At 40.0% G+C, this 18207-nt stretch overlaps 1 protein-coding gene and 1 long non-coding RNA gene across 39 annotated transcripts in view; both read left to right on the plus strand.

Moving 5' to 3' along the window:
- SLC8A1 (solute carrier family 8 member A1) overlaps window positions 1–18207 on the plus strand; it is a 374952-nt gene that overhangs the window by 189279 nt on the left and 167466 nt on the right. The window lies entirely within an intron of this gene.
- The window catches only part of LOC139075579 (uncharacterized), a 45621-nt gene continuing 38387 nt past the window's right edge, over window positions 10974–18207 (plus strand). Inside the window, exon 1 of the long non-coding RNA XR_011526121.1 lies at window positions 10974–11061. This is a non-coding gene — a long non-coding RNA (uncharacterized lncRNA). The remainder of the gene's footprint in view (window positions 11062–18207) is intronic.

Consider the following 18207-nt stretch of genomic DNA (forward strand, 5'->3'; position numbering starts at 1 on the left):
CAGAAAAACTAGAAATAGAAAGGAAGTTCTTCAGCCTAATAAAGGACATACATGAGAAATGTGAAACTAACGTCTCACTTCACAGTGAAAGACTGAATGCGTTTCCCCTAAGATCAGGAACAAGACAAGGACATCTGATCTCACCAAGTTTATTCAGTGGTATACTGGAGATTCTAGCGAGTGCAATAAAGGGGAAATATTGGAAAGACAGAAGTAAAACTCTCTGTATTCACAGACAACATGCTTGTCTGTACTGAAAATCCAATGGAATGTACAAACATAAAACTGCTAAAACTAGGAAGGGAGTTTAACAAGTTTGCAGGGTACAAGATCAATATGCAAAAATTAATTGTATTTCTATATACTAGCAATAAATGTATATTGGTATTAGAGAAATAATACCATTTTACCAATAATACCAATAATACCAATATCATCAAAAATATGAAATACTTAGGGATAAATCTGTACAGGCAAGACCTATACACTGAAAACTATACAATTTTGCTGAGAGAAATTAAAGGAAACCTAAGTAAATGGAGAGATGTACCTTTCATGAAGACTCAGCATTTTTAAGATATTAATTATTTCCAAATTGGTCTAGAGATTCAACATAATCCCAATGAAAATCCTGGTAGACTTTCCTTTTTTTGGTAGAAATTGTCAGGTTCTTTCTAAAGTTCGTTTGGACATATGAAGAACCTAGAATAGTTAAAACAACTTTGAAAAAGAAGAACAAAATTGGGGGCATAACACGACCTGATTTCAAGACTTATTTTATAACTACGGTAGTCAAGATAGTATGGTAGTGGAATAAAAATAAAAAGATCAATCAAATAAAGTGAAGAGTTTAGAAATAGATCCACATGTATATGAACAATTTTTTAAAAAACAAGAATGCAAAGGCAAGTCAATGAGGAACAAATGTTGCTAGAAATATTAGATACCCATAAGCACAGAAAAAAAGGAATTTTAATCTATACGTCACTTATATTGCAAAAATTAATTCAAAATGGATCATAAACTAACGTATAAAACTTTTTGAAGAAAATCTTTGAAACCTTAGGTTAGGCAAACATTTCTTAGGTCACTGAAAACATGATCTGTTAAAGAAAAAAACTGATAAAATATGAACCTTCTACTCTTCAAAAGACATTATTCAGTGAATGAAAAATAAGCCAGACTAAAAGAAAATACTGGCAAATATTTCTCTAACAAAAGGCTTCTATGCAGAATACATAAAGAATGCTCACAATTCAACAATTAAGAAAATATACCATAAAAATTGAGAAAAGATTTGAGCAGATATTTCACTAAAAAAAAATATACAGGTAACAAACATGAAAAGATGCTCAACATCATTAGTCACTAAGGAAAGGCAAATTATAACCACAATGAAAAATTGCTGTGTACTGAATAGAATGGCTACAATTAAGAAGACCATGCCAAATATTTGTGAGTACATGGAGGGCTTAGGACTCCCCTACATTGCTGGCTGGAATGTAAAATGGTATAATCACATTAGGAGATAGTTTCTTAAGAAGCTAAACATACACCTACCACTTAATCCAGTCATTCTACTCTTTGGTATTTACCCAAGAGAAAATAAAGCATCTGTCTATACTAAGACTTGTACGTTTGCAAACAACCCAGATGTCTATTAACAAATGAATGAGTAAACAAATTGTGTTATATCCACACACTACAAAATTGTTCAGAAATTTTAAAAAATTTACTATTTATACATGAAACAACATGGTTGACTCTGAAAATAATTATGCTGAATGAAAGAAGCCAGACTCACCACCCCCCCAAAGTACCTAATGGATCATTCCATTTTTGTAAAACTGTTGGAAATTCAAACTAATCTATAGTGACACAAAGATCAGTGGTTGGTTGAGGAGGAAACAAATAGGTGTACGAGGAAAGTTTTGGAGGTGGTGGATTGTCCATTATCTTGATTGTGGCAGTAGTTTCACAGATACGTGTTTCAAAACTTATGAAATTTGTGAAATTGAACACTTTAAATATGTTCAGTTTATTGTATGTTAATAGTACCTGAATAAAGCTGTTAAAAACTGGAGCAATAGACCTTGAGAACGTGAGAATAATTGTTAAACATTGTAAGATAAAAAACTAACCTGCCTTTGCTACAATTGATAAAGTCTTACACTATGTCTGACAAGCCACGATTCCAGATCTACAAGTAAGAGCTTCTGATTTTATTTATGTGATCAGCTTGGTATCCAATCCCATCTTGTATTTTTCAATGAAGCAATGAATTTCCATTGGTTTTGAAATTAGAAGTACATCTTTTAAAGTACTTGTGAAATTTATAGGAGACTAAGGAGAATCTCTCTCTCTCCTGGACCACTTTTAGAGGATGTGCACCGTACACCTCTAGACAAAACCATTAATATAATCTATGGTGAAACTGATGCCTCTCATGATTGTTTATCATGACCCTGGTAGTTTGATCCCTTGTAACATAAACATGATCTATTCTTGTAGCTTTCAACCTCATGAATAAGCAAATAGGGTGATTCAAAGTGCCCTATTAAGAGGACTTTCCTGTGAGGTAGAGGTGGGTGAAAACAAGCTCAGCAAATGTGCCCACTGAAAAGATGTTCCTGTAAACATTGCAATAAGGTTGAGGTGACTTGCATGTTTCCTATATCAAGTAGACAGCATAAAGCTTGAAGATAAATCCTAAAGCACAAATTTTTTGTTTCACCTAGACAGAAGATGCTGATTTAAGAAATCAAAAGGAGTGAAAAGGAGCTGTACCTCTTTGAGACTCAAGGGCATAGAAGCAGGCGGGGAGGATGGAGAGTAGGTCGAGACCCCACATATTTGTTTCCTTTCGTAAGCTTCCCTTTGTATTGATTCATTTTTGATGCAGAGTAATTGAGTACTTCCTGAGTTTCTGAAGATGGTAAGGACAACTTCGTCTTACTTTGTCATGGATTCCAAAAGATATTTTTGTAGAACAAATAAGGAACCAGTCTTACAATCATAATCTTCAAAACGAAGTCTGTTTTTAACATTTTTAATTATAAAGTAATGCATGTTCATTTCATAAATATTAGAAGATAAAGATAAGAGAACAATAAAACAAACAAAACAAAAACTAAATCCTCTTATAATTCCACAGCTTGGGGATATAATTCTCGATATTTTATGGATGTCCCTCCAGATGTTTTCTTTCTATATATACTCAAATATAAATTTATATATATATATATATTTTTTATAAGATGTATAGACATCAATCTGTAAATATTCTTCTGTGATCTTTATTCTCTTAGCAAGTTGTCAGACTCTCCATGTCAGTAAACCTACAACTATACCACCATTTTAATGCCTTCAATTGTTTCATTATATGAATGTACCAAGAAAATTTTAACCCATCTCAAAGCTATTAAGGTGTGTTTATTTTTAATTTCCTTTTTATTTTTCTGAAGGAACAAACATTTCCTCTATAACGTGATTCCAGCAGAAATTGATTAAAAAGCCACAGCTCTGAATTTTAAACGGCAAAGTGCTCTGGGAATCATGCCTTTTGATCTGTTAATTTTACAATGCTGTTGAACAGTAAACACTCTTTAGTGGTTATTCCATGAAATTTATGTGCATATTCTGGACATGACTGTTCTAATCACAGTACAGAATTAGGCCTTTTCCACTGGCTGACCTTTTAGGGAACTTCATTCATTTCTTTCAGTTTCTAAACCTATAGATTGATACTAATTTATGAAACTTATTTAAAATATAAAGGAACCCCATATGTTTAAACAATTAACCAACAGGGATTAGATCAAAGGACACCAAATTTTTCTTTTTGAGCTAATGTAAAAATATCTTAAGACCTTCAGCTGACTCTTGCATAGCATGAGGGTGTGTGAGTATATGCCACCTGACCTGCATTTTGACACTGACATGTCGCCAAATCCAGCTGTTGGGACTGTGGCAGTAAGATATTGTGGAAAATGTATCCTACTGAGGGGAAGGAGACTAAGGAGGTAATCCCTAAGGTTTGTGAGCTTGGGGAGATTTCTTAGCCTCTCTGGGGCTCAGAATGTTTACCTTTAAAGTGATGGAGTTGTGGAAGACAGCTCCAGTGCAGATATTCTGTGGTTCCGTCACAGAGAACTCTGGAGCCCATGCCCTTAGTCAGGGCTGCTGCTATAGACCCAGATACTTAGATCCGTGGCTGCTTGGCCTACATCCCTGGCCACTGACCTTGTCTTGCTCACTGCTCTTTCTCTTTTACTTGGTCTCTCCCCGAGTACTCAGATCTTAACTGTGCCCTTTGGACACTTCCTTTATCTTGTACTTTCTCTCCTCAATCCCCGGTTATGTCCTGTCTCTTGCTTATGTTCTGTGAAATTTGCCGTGTCCCATTGGGTTAACCCAGCTATTTTTGGTGATGGTAACCCTTGGTCTGCACTATAAATATGCTGCCTGCGACCATGACATCCAGAATAGGTCATGAAGGTGAGTTGAGTCTGCTCCAACTCTATACCTCTGGAAGAAGAGAAAAACTTTAATACCCAGCTGTCTTGTACATCATAATTGCTTAAAAGATTAGTACTGACACATGCTGCCTTAGGAACTAGAAAACATTATGCCGAGTGAAAGAAGCCAGCCACAAAAGGCCACATGTTGTATGATGCCATTTATATGAAATATCCAGAATAGGCCAATACATAAAGACAGCAAGTAGGTTAGTGATTGCCAGGGGCTGGGGGAGGGGGAAATTAGGGGTGACTGGTAATTGGTACAAGGTTTCTTTTTTGGGTGATTAAAATGTTCTGGAATTAGGGAATGATGATGGTTACACACCTTGTGAATATACTAGAAACCACTGAATTATACACTTAGGGTAAATCTTATGGTATGTAAATTACATCTCAATGAAAAGTATTTGTTGAGTAAGTAAAATATTCAGGTTATCATTTCTTTACACAATGTGAATTGCTTAGACACAGGAATATGTCAATAACCAGTTTTAGGGAGGTGGTTGGGACCAAACGGGTACAGCCAAAATCACAGGTGCTTTTTATGTGCGCACCGTCCAGCGCCTGGAGCCCTTCTCCCTAGGGAGGAGCTTCTTTTGATCACTGTGGAGCACAGCGGGAGCTGCAGCAAATCCCCACAAACTTTCTTCCTGTGTTGAAACGGTAGTTCTTGTCCAAAACATTAAAAATGCACCTTGACTAAGAAGGTAAATAGGAAAGAAATGAGATTTTGCCTGAAGCACTGTAACTTTGGTATCTGGCCCCTTGAAAGCTAAATTCAGTAAAAATAAATCAATAATAATAATAAAGAAACATCAACAATAACAAAAACAAGTTGGATTTCACTAGCGGAGGTTTTTTCCTTTCCCCTGCAAAATAGTTGATTCAACTGGATATTTCACTGTGTCTAGGAGTTTCAGGTTGAATAAACATAATTTCAATATCTCCATTTGCTTTGGAGTCCAACTGTCCACAGGACCCAGTGCCCCAAATATTTGGAAGGCTGTCTTCTCTATCCACTTCCCCCAGGCAGATTCATTTCCTGTCATCTTGCCTGCTGAGAGCGTGTCCTATTTTTAAAGGCCTCCAGAGAATGCCTCTTCAAAGAGATGGGATGACAAAGCTTTACCCTACGCAGCACTCCCAGTGGAGCTAATCAGCCCACTGTCTCGTCTCTGTGGCGTCTATGTGGCTCCCACCTGCCCGGCAGGACTAAACCACTATCGGAAAGAATTGTGAGCCCAGCACACCTTTAGGGGTTTGTTTTTATTTTGTTTTGATTTTTCTCCAAAAGAGAAATTCCTTCTTCTTACTGAGGGAAGTACAGCACTAGGTTATTAGCTATGATTCCCGGAAGTCCTGGGCTCAGAGCTTTACAGCATTACTTCCCAAGCTGCTTCTTCTCAGGGCCAGCCCAGTGGCGCAGCAGTTAAGTTTGCACATTCTGCTTTGGCAGCCCAGGGTTTGCTGGTTTGGATCCCAGGTGTGGACCTACACACAGCTTGTCAAGCCACGCTGTGGTAGGTGTCCCACATATAAAGAAGAGGAAGATGGGCATGTATATTATCTCAGGGCCAGTCTTCCTCAGCAAAAAAAGAGAGGAGGATTGGCGGCAGATGTTAGTTCAGGGCTAATCTTCCTCAGAAAACAAAAACAAAAAAACCCAAAAAACAAAAACAAACAAACAAAAGAATAAAACCAAGCTGCTGATTCTCATTTACTGCTCAGCAGAGATGACTCAGGTCCACTCAATCTGAGGAGTTACTGGTTGCTTTCCATCACATGTTGCATCAACATATCCTGTGACTTCCACTCCACCCTCTGTGTCTCTTCCTACAGGTCTGAAAGGTGTCTAGCTCAGTCTTGTCACTTTGCGGAAGAAGAAACTAACATGAGGTACAGACTTGCCCAAGATGATACAGCAAAGTAGTGATTGCTTGAGAATCCAGATCTTGAGGCTGTAGTTGGCATGCCATGCTGCTATTCTGTTAGATTGCTATCATTCCAGTCAGATTTACGCTCCTTTCACATGGAAAGAATTATTAAGATAATCTCACTGCAACAAATCGTGAGGCACTTTCTATTCAGAAACTAGCAGAAGGCAGGTGCCACAAAAGAAGAGCAATTCCCATGCTTTAGTGGGGACCAGCAATTCTCTAATAGTCTGTATATTGGACCCAAATAGGTTTCTTAGGCTTGAGAAGCAAAACTCTCTTGAGTAGTGTTTGTTTTGATTTGTATTGTTTTATTTCATTTTATTATTTCTTTTTGCTGAATCTCTGCGTGGTTTTTTCTTGCTGTTAATGAGACAGAACTGGCAACTGTCTTCAGAGTTGGTTACTCAGGATGTTGCATTGTCACAACCCAGTGCTGCCAGTGGCAGCTAATACTGCTGTACTAATTATCCATTTTCCCCTCTGGAGGGTTCCAGAGCCTTTGCTGTTATCCCATGCTACTGAAAGGCACAAATTAGATAGAACATGGGACAATAGTCCTAAATTGACATTTGTGGATTTGTTTCCTTTTTGTGAACAGAGGAGAATAACTTACTAACTAGACCCCTCAGGTACCAGGAGCTTTGGCTGCCCGTGAAAGAGACTAGACCCCTCGAACACATTTCTAATACTAAAACCAAAAGGGAGTGTTGTCCAAGGGTTTTTGGTTTTCTTAGGTTGAATTATTTATATCATGATTTTTTCAATTTATGAACTGAAACAGAACAAGCCTTTACTACAGTAAATGCAACACTCTTCATTAAACAAAAAATTAGAGATTTGTCTTCTGACTCATCACAATATTCCTTCAGCATAGGTTGGTGGAAAATATTAACTTCCCCATTCTCCAGATGGGAAAATTGGAGCAAAAATGTTTTTTCATGTAGCCAACTAGCCATGGGGTCTGGCTCACCTTCAGATCTGCTGATTTCCACTCTTGTGCAGGAATTGACATTGGGGCTTAAATTAAGAAACTGTATTCTGAAAGGAAAGGTTTGCCGTTATTTGGGCAAAGGCTTACTGACTTTGGCAATGGGACCAAGTGTCACACTTTCCTTTGGCAGCTGTGGGTATTCCAGTCCGTTAGGTATATATTTCCAAGAACTTCCCCCGTGGGCCTATTTTTGGCTTCCATTTACAAAATATTAAGGGATAATAACATCTACCAAGTACGTGTCTAAAAGTTTGCACTGGAATGTTCCATGCTATGCACCCCCCTTCTCCATTCCTCTTCTTTTTGTTTGTCCTCAGATGCCCTTGCACCTCTGTACTCTCCAGTTATAGACTTATTGTTCTGCTTCACACTCATACTCTTCTCTATTCCTGCATCTATATTAAGATAAATAACCCAAACATCTTCAACTTGCAACCTCATTATATGAGTCCAAATGCTGACATTATTTATCTTTGCTCTACCATCTGACGCTAAGACCACAACTCCACAGCTCTGTTCCTCATCTCCTCCATTCGGTAAATGTGGGCCCTCCCTGGCTTCCCTCTTACTCAGGTTCCCCAAGCTTATCTGTTTTCTGGAGTGCCATCCTATTTATGCGTGGTCAGATGTCACGCATCTGTGTAGGAGCATGAGCATCTCATAATAGACAGTGCCTTAGAGATGCGTTCATCCTCACAAAACCTGTAGTGGAAAAGACACAGCTGCTTAAGAGCACGCATTAAGGTGAGCCAGTCTACAAAATGCTTGAATCTGCTTGAATTCATTTAGAGATATATGCACACACATTCCTTTTTGTCATTTTCTAATTTGTGTGCATAATAATGCCAAAAAAGCAGTTTTCTAAACTTTCCTTTTAGAAAACTGTTGTTTATTATTGCAGCAGTCTCATTTTCTTACAAATATCTATAATCCATCTGAATTACTCTGAAAGATGAGCTTGCTTTCTTCCCTTGTAATACACCTGGTAAATATATCCATGGAAATTCATTATGTCGGTGAAGTAGTTAGATGTTTGTCTTTGGAATGTGCAAGTCTGGTTTCCACTAGACGAGGCCAGAAAGGTAAATTGTTGTAGTTACCAGGGAACATGAGGACATCAGCAGTTCATTTGTTTATCTAACGAGCTTTACTTGAAGACTTACTATGTGCCGGATGCTCATCACACACTCTGAAATGCTAGTAACCCATTTTCCTGAATAGTGTGTACACAGCTCTGTAACTTCATCCATCATTTCAATTAGAGGCATCCCTCCTTTTATTGTGCATTGCTTTATCGCTCTTCAAAGGTACTGCATTTTTCACAGATTGAAGGTTTGTGGCAACCCTGAGTCGAGCAAGTCTCTTGGCACTGTTTTTCCAACAGCATTTGCTCACTTCGTGTCTCTGTGTCACATCTTGGTAATTTTCGCAATATTTGAAAAATTTTCATTATTATTTTATTTGTTAGGTGATCTGTGATCAGTGATCTTTGCTGTTACTATTGTAATTGTTTTGAGGCAGCATGAGCCATGCCCGTATGAGATAGTGAACTTAATTGATAAATGTGTGTATTCTGACTGCTCCACTGACTGGCCATTTCCCTCTCTCTCTCCCTTGCCTGGGGAGATGCCCTGTTCCCTGAGACACAACAATATTGAAATTCGGCCAATTAATAACCCTACAATGGCCTCTAAGTGTTCAAGTGAAAGGAAGAGTCTCACGTCTCTCACTTTAAATCAAAAGCTAGACATGATTAAGCTTAGTGAGGAAGGTGTGTCAAAAGCCAGGATAGGCCACAAGCTGGGCTCTTACATGCCCAACAGTTAGCCAAGTTGTGAGTGCAAAGGAAAAGTTCTTGAAGTAAATTAAAAGTGCTACTCTAGTGAACACACAAATGATAACAAGTGAAACATCCTTATTCCTGAGATGGAGGAAGTTTTAGTGGTCTGGATAGAAGATCAAACCAGCCACATCATTCCCTTAAGCCAAAGCTTCATCCAAAACAAGGCCCTAACTCTCTTCAATTCTATGAAGGCTGAGAGAGGTGAGGAAGCTGCAGAAGAAAAGTTTGAAGCTGGCAGAGGTTGGTTCACGAGATTTAAGGAAAGCCATCGCCATAACATAAAAGTACAAGGTGAAGCAGCAAGTACTGATGTAGAAGCTGCAGCAAGTTATCCAGAAGATCTAGCTAAGATAATTACTGAAAGTAGCTATGCTAAACAGCAGATTTTCAATGTAGACAAAACATCCTTATATTGGAAGAAGATGCCATCTAAGACTTTCATAGCTAGAGAGGAGAAGTCAGTGCCTGGCTTCAAAGCTTCAAAGGACAGGCTGACTATCTTGGTAGGAGCTAATGCAGCTGGTGACTTTCATTTGAAGCCACTGGTCATTTACTGTTCTGAAATCCTAGGGCTTTTAAGAATTATGCTATATCTACTCTGCCTGTGCTGTGTAAATGGAAGAACAAAGCCTGGATGACAGCTCATCTGTTTACAACATGGTTTACTGAATATTTTAAGCCTACTGTTGAGACCTACTACTCAGAAAAGGTTTCTTTCAAAATATTACTGCTCATTGACAATGCCCCTGGTCACCCAAGAGCTCTGATGGAGGTGTACAATGAGATGAATGTTGTTTTCATGCCTGCTAATGTAACATCCAATTTGCAGCCCGTGGATTAAGGAGTGATTTTGACTTTCAAGTCTTACTGTTTAAGAAATACATTTCCTAAGGCTATAGCTGCCGTAGATAGTGATTCCTCTGATGCTTCTGGGCAAAGTAAACTGAAAGCCTTGTGGAAAGGATCCACCATTCGAGATGCCGTTAAGAGCATTTGTGATTCATAGGGAGAGGTCAAAATATTGACATTAATAGGAGTTTGGAAGAAGTTGATTCCAACCCTCATGGATGCCTTTGAGGCGTTCAAGACTTCAGTGGAGGAAGTAACTGCAGATGTAGTAGAAATAGCAGGAGAACTAGAATTAGAAGTGGCGCTTGAAGATGTGACTGAATTGCTGCAATCTCATGATAAAACTTTAATGCATGGATTGCTTCTTATAGTTGAGCAAACAAAGTGGTTTCTTGAGATGGAATCTATTCCTGGTGAAGATTGTTGAAATGACAACAAAGGATTTAGACTATGACATAAACTTCATTGCTAAAGCAGCAGCAGGGTTTGAGAGGATCGATTCTAATTTTGAAAGAAGTTCTACAGTGGGTAAAATGTTTTCAAACAGCATCGCATGCTACAGAAAAATCGTTTGTGACCGGAAGAGTCGACTGATGCAGCAAAGTTCATTGTTGTCTTAGTTCAAGAACTAGCCACCCCAACCTTCAGCAGCCACCACCTTGATCAGTCAGCAGCCATCAACATTGAGCAAAAAGATTATGACTCGCTGAAGGCTCAGATGATGGTTAGCAGTTTTTAGAAATAGAGTATTTTTAAATTAAGGGATATACAGGGTTATTTTTTTTTAGACGGAATGTTATTGCATACTTCCTAGACTACAGTATAGTGTAAACAGAACTTTTATATGCACTGGGAGACCAAAAAATTCCTATGACTCACTTTCTTGTGGTGGTCAGGAACCGAACCCACAGTATCTCTGAGGTATGCCTGTATTAATTTACTTGTCTGTCGCCCCCCCCCGCCCCCCCCCCCCCCCCCCCCCCCCCGCCCAGAGCAGTGGTTCTCATCTAGGGGCAGTTTTGCCCCCTAGAGGATGTTTGACAATCCTTGAGACAAGTTTTGTTTTCACAACTGGGTTGTACTGATATCTAGTGGGTAGAGATGCTATTGATATATAGTGACTAGAGGCCAGGGATGCTGCTAAACATCTTATAATTCACAGGGCAGCCCCTGCAACAAAGAATTATCAGCCCAAAATGTCAATAGTGCTGAGGTTGAGAAACTCTGCCCCAGACTATGCGTCCTTGAGGGCAGGGGTTGTGTCAGAATCACCTTTGTATCTCTACTATCGCATATGAGAAAGGTCTCCCTAAGCGGTGGCAGTGATAATAAGGTTGAAATTCCAGGAGTGCAAAGATGAATAGGACAGAGCCCCTTTCCTAGAGCTTTGCCATTCAAACGTGATCCTGACCAGCAAACTGCTATGACCTGGGAAGTTGTAAGAAATGCAGAATCTCAAGCCCCACTCCAGACCTGCTGAGTCATAATCTGCATTTTAACCAACCCTCAGTTGATTCAAATGCACGTTAAAGTTGAGAAGCATTGATCAAAAGGGTTTTAGAGTTAAATGGGTAGGGTGAGTAGGCTGAAGAAGCTCAAAAGCAGAAGTCCAAGTTCACCTGGCAGCAATGAGCAACGGAATTCCTCCTGGATTCATCACTGGAGCACAAGGTCTAGGTGAGCATGGCTGTGGTGCAGAAAACAGCTGGAGTTGGGGGTCTCAGAGCCTCAACTGGTAACCCAGGCAGAACAGTGCAGTACCAAGAGAATAGAAGGCAGTGGTGGTGATGAATGAACAGACACTGCAGCACAAGTGGCAGCAGCTGGGTCAAGGAAAGGGGCGGGACCAGACTCTGGGCTGTCCGTGTGGAAGATGAAGACTGCCAAGCAACGCCAAGGAGGCTGACAGTGGGAAAGGACAGGCCATGTGCCAAACCCAGGAGAGGCCAAGGCTCCGAGACTGTGGGGGTGAGAGGCAGCAGCCCAGACTGGCAACAGGCAGTTCATTCCATTGTCTGGGTGGCTCGAGTTCATTAGGGGAATCGAGTTACTCAGAATCCTTATACAATAGCTCACAGTCCTTCCAGGACTTGATAATGTGGTAATTAACATGGGGATTCCAGGAATGCCTTGGATTTGAGTTCTGTCTGTAGCAGGCTGATATGTCTGGAATCTGGATATTGAAAATTACTATTCCAACATCCTCCTTATTTCCTTCATGAAGGATCAAATGGACTAAAAATTTGAGCAAAAGGTCAAATATGAACTAGACGAAGGAAATCTCTGAGGGGTGTGTTCTGGTAGCATTTGTCAGGTTTCCTAGCAGCACTTCCGTATTTGCCTGTGGTCAAAATACTACCATTGTGTTTGAACATTGTGGCATTATTAAAGTTTATGAGAGATATTAAAGAACTTTGATATTGTGCTTCTGTTATTTTACGTTTGTTCAGAAGACACTGGAGCCCTTTTTTAAGGAGAGGTTGACTTAACCAAGCTATCTTGCTAAACGACATCTTGTTGTTTGGGGCTCCCCTCACAGCCTAACCATGGCCTGGACCATTTCACTTGGTCTGGAAGATGAAGGAGACTTGTCAGCTGCCCAGACTGTGTGGTTAGATGGAGACTCGTATCCCTTAGTAGAGTTAACAAGTCTTCCTTTCCCTGCCCCAAATTAGCTTTTGGCAACTCATCAATGATTCCTCTATGTTTTTATAGCAAATTATACTTCTGCATTGCGTGCGTACCTTAATTTCAGATTATGACTAGGCCTCGCAAGTCAATTCATTGCCATATATGCTTTTCTCTTCCTCCAGCACCTTCAGAAGCACACAGGAACGTAGGCAATGAGATACCTAGAGCTCTCCCAAACTTGAGATGGTCTAAGAAAGGCAAAGTGGACTTAGTGCAGTCTTTTGTCCTTGGCATGGGCTGTGCTTGCCAGAACTGAGTCTACTCTGCCCATGCAGTCCAGTTTATAGCAAAGATATCAGTGGGTACCTAAACGATACCTCCTCTTCCACCCTCCTCACCCAGTGTTGGCCCCGTGAGCACTCTGGCCACTGATTAGCCTCTGAATGTGATGAATATGTTTGCAGCTAAGCAGATAATGCTCCTTGAGGTAAAATTTCCTCCTTTTGGGGACTCTTTCCTGCTGTTGGGGGGATGGGATTATAAAACCAGGAATGGTGCAAAGTTTTTAAATTGAATGAACATAGCATCATCTGGTCATCTGAGAATTGTACTTCTGGAAACAGCCACTTGTCAAAAATAAATCCAGTTCTGGTAGGGTGTAGTGACTGCATACAGATTCAGTTGGTTTTGCTGGTGCTAGAAAATGCCTCATGGGTTTTACTTCTTATAGGTCTTTAGATCTCCGTGGACTCCCAGAGCTAGGCTGGCAAGCACTTTGCAGATCCTGTGACGCAAGTTCAGAATTTTATGGCTAAGGAAACTGACACTTTGAAGCAAAGTAGTCTAAAGATTATAAGTTTGAGTGTTGGATTCATATTTATGTTCTACTACCAGCTTAGGTACTAACTAGCTTTGTGGCCTTGGGCAAGGTATATCAACTCCTCTCCCCTTAGTTTCTCTTTCTCTAAGAGTGTACTTATAACACCTAGTTCATAGGGTTGTTCTAAATCCTAAATGAAATAGTACGTATAAAGCACTTAGCAAATTCTCAACACATACAATTCAGTGAACAAAAGTTGTTATCACTATTTTTATTGTTGTTGTTACTGTCCAAGGTCATGAAGTTAGTTAGTGCAAGAAACAGGACGCAAAGCTGGACCACCTGACTGCCAGCAATACGAACTTCCTTGACCTCCTTCCTCTTTCTGTTCCTACAACATTGTAGGGCCCGATCATGATGTCATATTTCTCTTCACCTTGAAAAATTCCTGTCCTCAAAAAAGATCACTAAATATCAATTTTTTTGAATGGTAAGAGTTAAGAATATTAAGAGTTGCCTTAATCTACCAGTGTGAGACACATGTTGGTAACCCCTTCCCAGTTCTTCAGTCTACATGTTTGATTAAATACTTCTCCATGTGGCTCTTTAAGATCATCAGCAAGAAGAGTCTCCGTAAGGCCAAATAAAGACCAAGCACTGCTGAGGCTGGAGTACGTTCTCAGAAGGCTGCTGACTGTCTTGAGCCTTGCCCTGAGCTGGCTACTCAGCCCACTTTGCTTCTGGGGAGCCATCACTTGTCCTTCTACCACAGACCCTCCTAGAGATCAGGAAGATGGGCTTCTGGTCCCAAGTCTGAGCTCAATTTCTAGGCAGTGGCCAAATTCAAAGCTCAGGGGCTGCAGCTCACAGTTTATGTCTGAGGTTTGAACTCCAGAGAATTCCTGGGCTCACAGGGGCACAGTGGGACTCAGAGGAATTCTGGTCTACTGTGCACATCGTGTTTCAGCCTTATCTTGAGGAGCTGAAATAAAACTTTATCATGAACCAGCCGAGGAAACAAATAGGAAATGTGCAATGTCTTTTCTATGGGATAGAACATTCTAGATTTTAAGCACCCAACTTTCTAAAGCAATGAAACATAAAGGCTTTGGCATCATCAAGGGCTGGATGGAAATTCTAGCTCCACAATTTATTAGTTGCGTGGTCTTCTCTAGTTATGTGACCTCTCTAAGCCTGTTATCTCATGTGTAAAATAGGTGTAATAACAATAATTACTTCAAAGGATTGCTCTGAGGATAAAATGAGATAGTACTTAACATGTCTGTCACCAAAGCAAGTAGTAGGTGTTATGCCTTTCCCCTTTGGAAGTATTGGTGCTATGTGATTGTGTCCTTTGCCAGGGGCCAGGATTGCGATGGAGATGTCTCTGTGTGCATGAAGGGCACGAGTTCAGGAGGCTCAGAGATGCCCACAGGGAAATTCTTCTGGCGATTTTGCCACTACTTTGTCACCACTTCCCTAAACTGATTAGTATGGAGAAAGGTCTACTCCTCAGCAAGTCACTCAGTTTATTTTTCTTGTGTGCATGGAACGTGGCCTAGGGCTTACCGTGCTAAAACCTTCTTCCACCCAACTGCATTTCCACTTTGGAGGACGCTGGGCAGAGGCAGATGGGAAGCTCTTGCAGGTGCAATATAGAGCGATGGAATTGACGATGAGAGAGGATGCAGGCAAGAAGCCAGTCCCCAGATTCCCTGGATCATCATGCTTACGAGTCCAAATGTTTCCAATCTACCTCTGCAGTGCCCCTTCCTGAGAAGTGAGCCAACAAGGTGTCACTTTTTTACATCTCCCTTCCCTTCCTCATGTCACATCCAGTTTTAGAACAGGATTAACAGATATTCCAGGGCTCTTGAATTCAAGATGAACAATCCAAGCAGGAAATGAGTTTATCTACAATTTCTATTAGAGAATGAGGAAAAGACAGAGAAGGAAAGAAGAGTCTGACTGCTGACAGTGTAATCTTGTGGCTAAAAGTATCTTTAATCTTTTTTTTCGCACTCTGTAGAAAACAGGCAAATCATTTAGGCAATCAGCTCCTTTCATGGATAATGAGTATGGACATCTTTCCCAGGATCTTGATGGCAGAAGATGTAGAAACAAATTGTTTGTGATACAGAGCCACAGAAACATTAGCTGGTAGGTGCAGACAACAACCTCACATGACTCCGTCACCCAGAGAGGTGCTTTGTGCAATGCTGCCAGCCTCCAATCCAGGTCACTTGGTGAGAGATGCCCCAAATAACTGCCTTGCTAGAGAATTAAGAGTCTGGAACCTTGGTTTTTTCTTACTCTTTGAGTAGCCTACACCTCTGCCCCCAGTGGATCCAGCTTCATTGCCACCCTCTTTACTGCCTGTATGTGGCCAGGGAGGGGAGACAGGAGGCAGGAGGGATGAGGCCCAGGGCAGAGTATGGACCAACTGAGTAGTTGCTGTAAACATCAATAATTAATTTTGAGTGTTCTTGAGAAACATTTCTCAATTCTAAATAAATGAACATCTATTTTATTTCACCATCAATAATAGTACTCTACAATTATATTTAACATTTATGTAAGCTTTTATAGTTTTCAGCATGCTTTTCTATGCTGTCTCTCACATCATCCTTACAATGATGCTCCAGAGTATGTAAGTTATTACCATTTTACAAGTTAACGAACGTTGACCACAATATTGAAACCATTGCCTTTTAATTTCTTTCAAAATATAGTAAATAGTAGAACTTATCTGCAACTAATCTAAAAAGATTAAATTAATTCATCTGTTGAGGGACAGCAAACTGTTGGTGAATATTGTCTGTGTATGTTTTTTTTCCCCCTGAAATTAACACCTCCATTCATTACCCATATGCCTCATTCCTCCCCCACGAAGAAAATCTCTTAGTAAATTGCTCTTTGTAATAAAAATGGCATATTTCATTCATAAACCCCATTAAACTAAAGCTGCTGAAAACACAGCATACCCAGTTTTCCAACCCTATAACCAGATCCACTTATGGGACGAAAATAGCCAAGAAATCAGTGTGACTCCCAGTAGGAGGCAGATGGAAGCAATTTGCTGGACAAAGTAGTCAATTTGTGTTTGATGTGTGTGCCCCATTTCTATCACCCACACACTAATTAGCCACAGTAAAGAGAGACGCTAGAGTTATTTAGAATATTTGTTTTATAATTCTCCCAGTCTGTATGAAGCTCACACTTAAATCATACATCTTTCTCTTAGTTGTGCACAGAATTCTTCAGTTTAACGTAGTAAGATGGTAGCCCCCTCTTTTGGGAGGACTGATTGAAGATGAGTCATTAAAGGTTTACTCATTCCCAGGAATTGTCAGTCTACTGATGCCAAGATCACCTGACTTCCAGTAAAGTGTTTTAGGGGTTTCTGAGTTCCTATTTACATATGTTAGACAGTTGGATGAAAAATCCAAGCTTACCGATGATTGGCATCGTATTGAGTTCTTAGATGTGTGATTAAATATTTGCTTTATACAATATGGAGACAAAACATTGTTTTTATCTCAGGACATATTGACATACTAAAAATATGTATTTTAAATTTCTCTCAGACAACTATGGACAGTCAGGGAAATGGGTCATCAACCCACTTTGTTACAAGGTAAGGAGTGGTCACTTTAGGTAGAATTTTATACCTGAAAAAGAGCTTAGAATTTTTAGTACTTCTTTGTTTCAGATTTAGAACCAAGCTTCTTAAAGACTAAAAGTCACACAGCAAGGAAGTAGCATAGCTAGGTCCACAAATCAACTTCTTCAAGAACCTGAGACTCTCCTGATAAATAATTATTGACCATCTAATATATGTCATGCAGTTGCTGGGTCTGAAACTGGAAATTCAGCGATGGATAGGATACAGTGTCTGCCCTCCAGGAATCCACTTTCTATTTTTATATCTTTTTTTTTGGTGAGGAAGATTGTCCCTGAGCTAACACCTGTGCCAGTCTTCTTCTATTTTATATGTGGGGTACCGCTACAGCGTGGCTTGATGAGCGGTGTTTAGGTCTGCACCCAGGATCCAAACCCGCAAACCCTTGGCGCCGAAGCAGATCATGGGAACTTAACCGCTATGCCACTGGGCTGGCCCCATCTATTTCTGTATCTTTTGACATAGGTCTGGTGGTAAGACCAGGAGAATACTACAAGAATCATGTGCCTTCAGTTCAGCAAGACATTTAAAAAAAACTTTCATCACAGTCACATGATTAAGATGGAGAAATATGAGGTCAAGAAGGGCTGGATTACGCAACTGTGAAGTAACAGTCATACCAAAAAGTGGTGCTTGATGTCAGCCTGGCTTCGAGGGAGTCTCTAGTGGAGTGGCATGGAACAGTCCTTAGAGAGGTCCATCCGATGCTTTGTCAACTCCTTGGGTGAAGATACAGGGTGATTAATGAACTTGATGACAACAGAAAGGAAGGAGACAGAGCAAAGACATTATGTGACAGTTTCAGTATCAACAAACAATTCCTGCAGGATGGAAAATGAGTCAAAAATAAGGAAAATTAACAGGAATAAATATAAAACACGGCATGGAGCTATCTAGCTTGACAACAAATACAATGAATTAAAGTGACTTAACT

The sequence above is a fragment of the Equus przewalskii genome, chromosome 14, assembly GCF_037783145.1.
Source record: "Equus przewalskii isolate Varuska chromosome 14, EquPr2, whole genome shotgun sequence".
Lineage (NCBI taxonomy): Eukaryota > Metazoa > Chordata > Mammalia > Perissodactyla > Equidae > Equus > Equus przewalskii.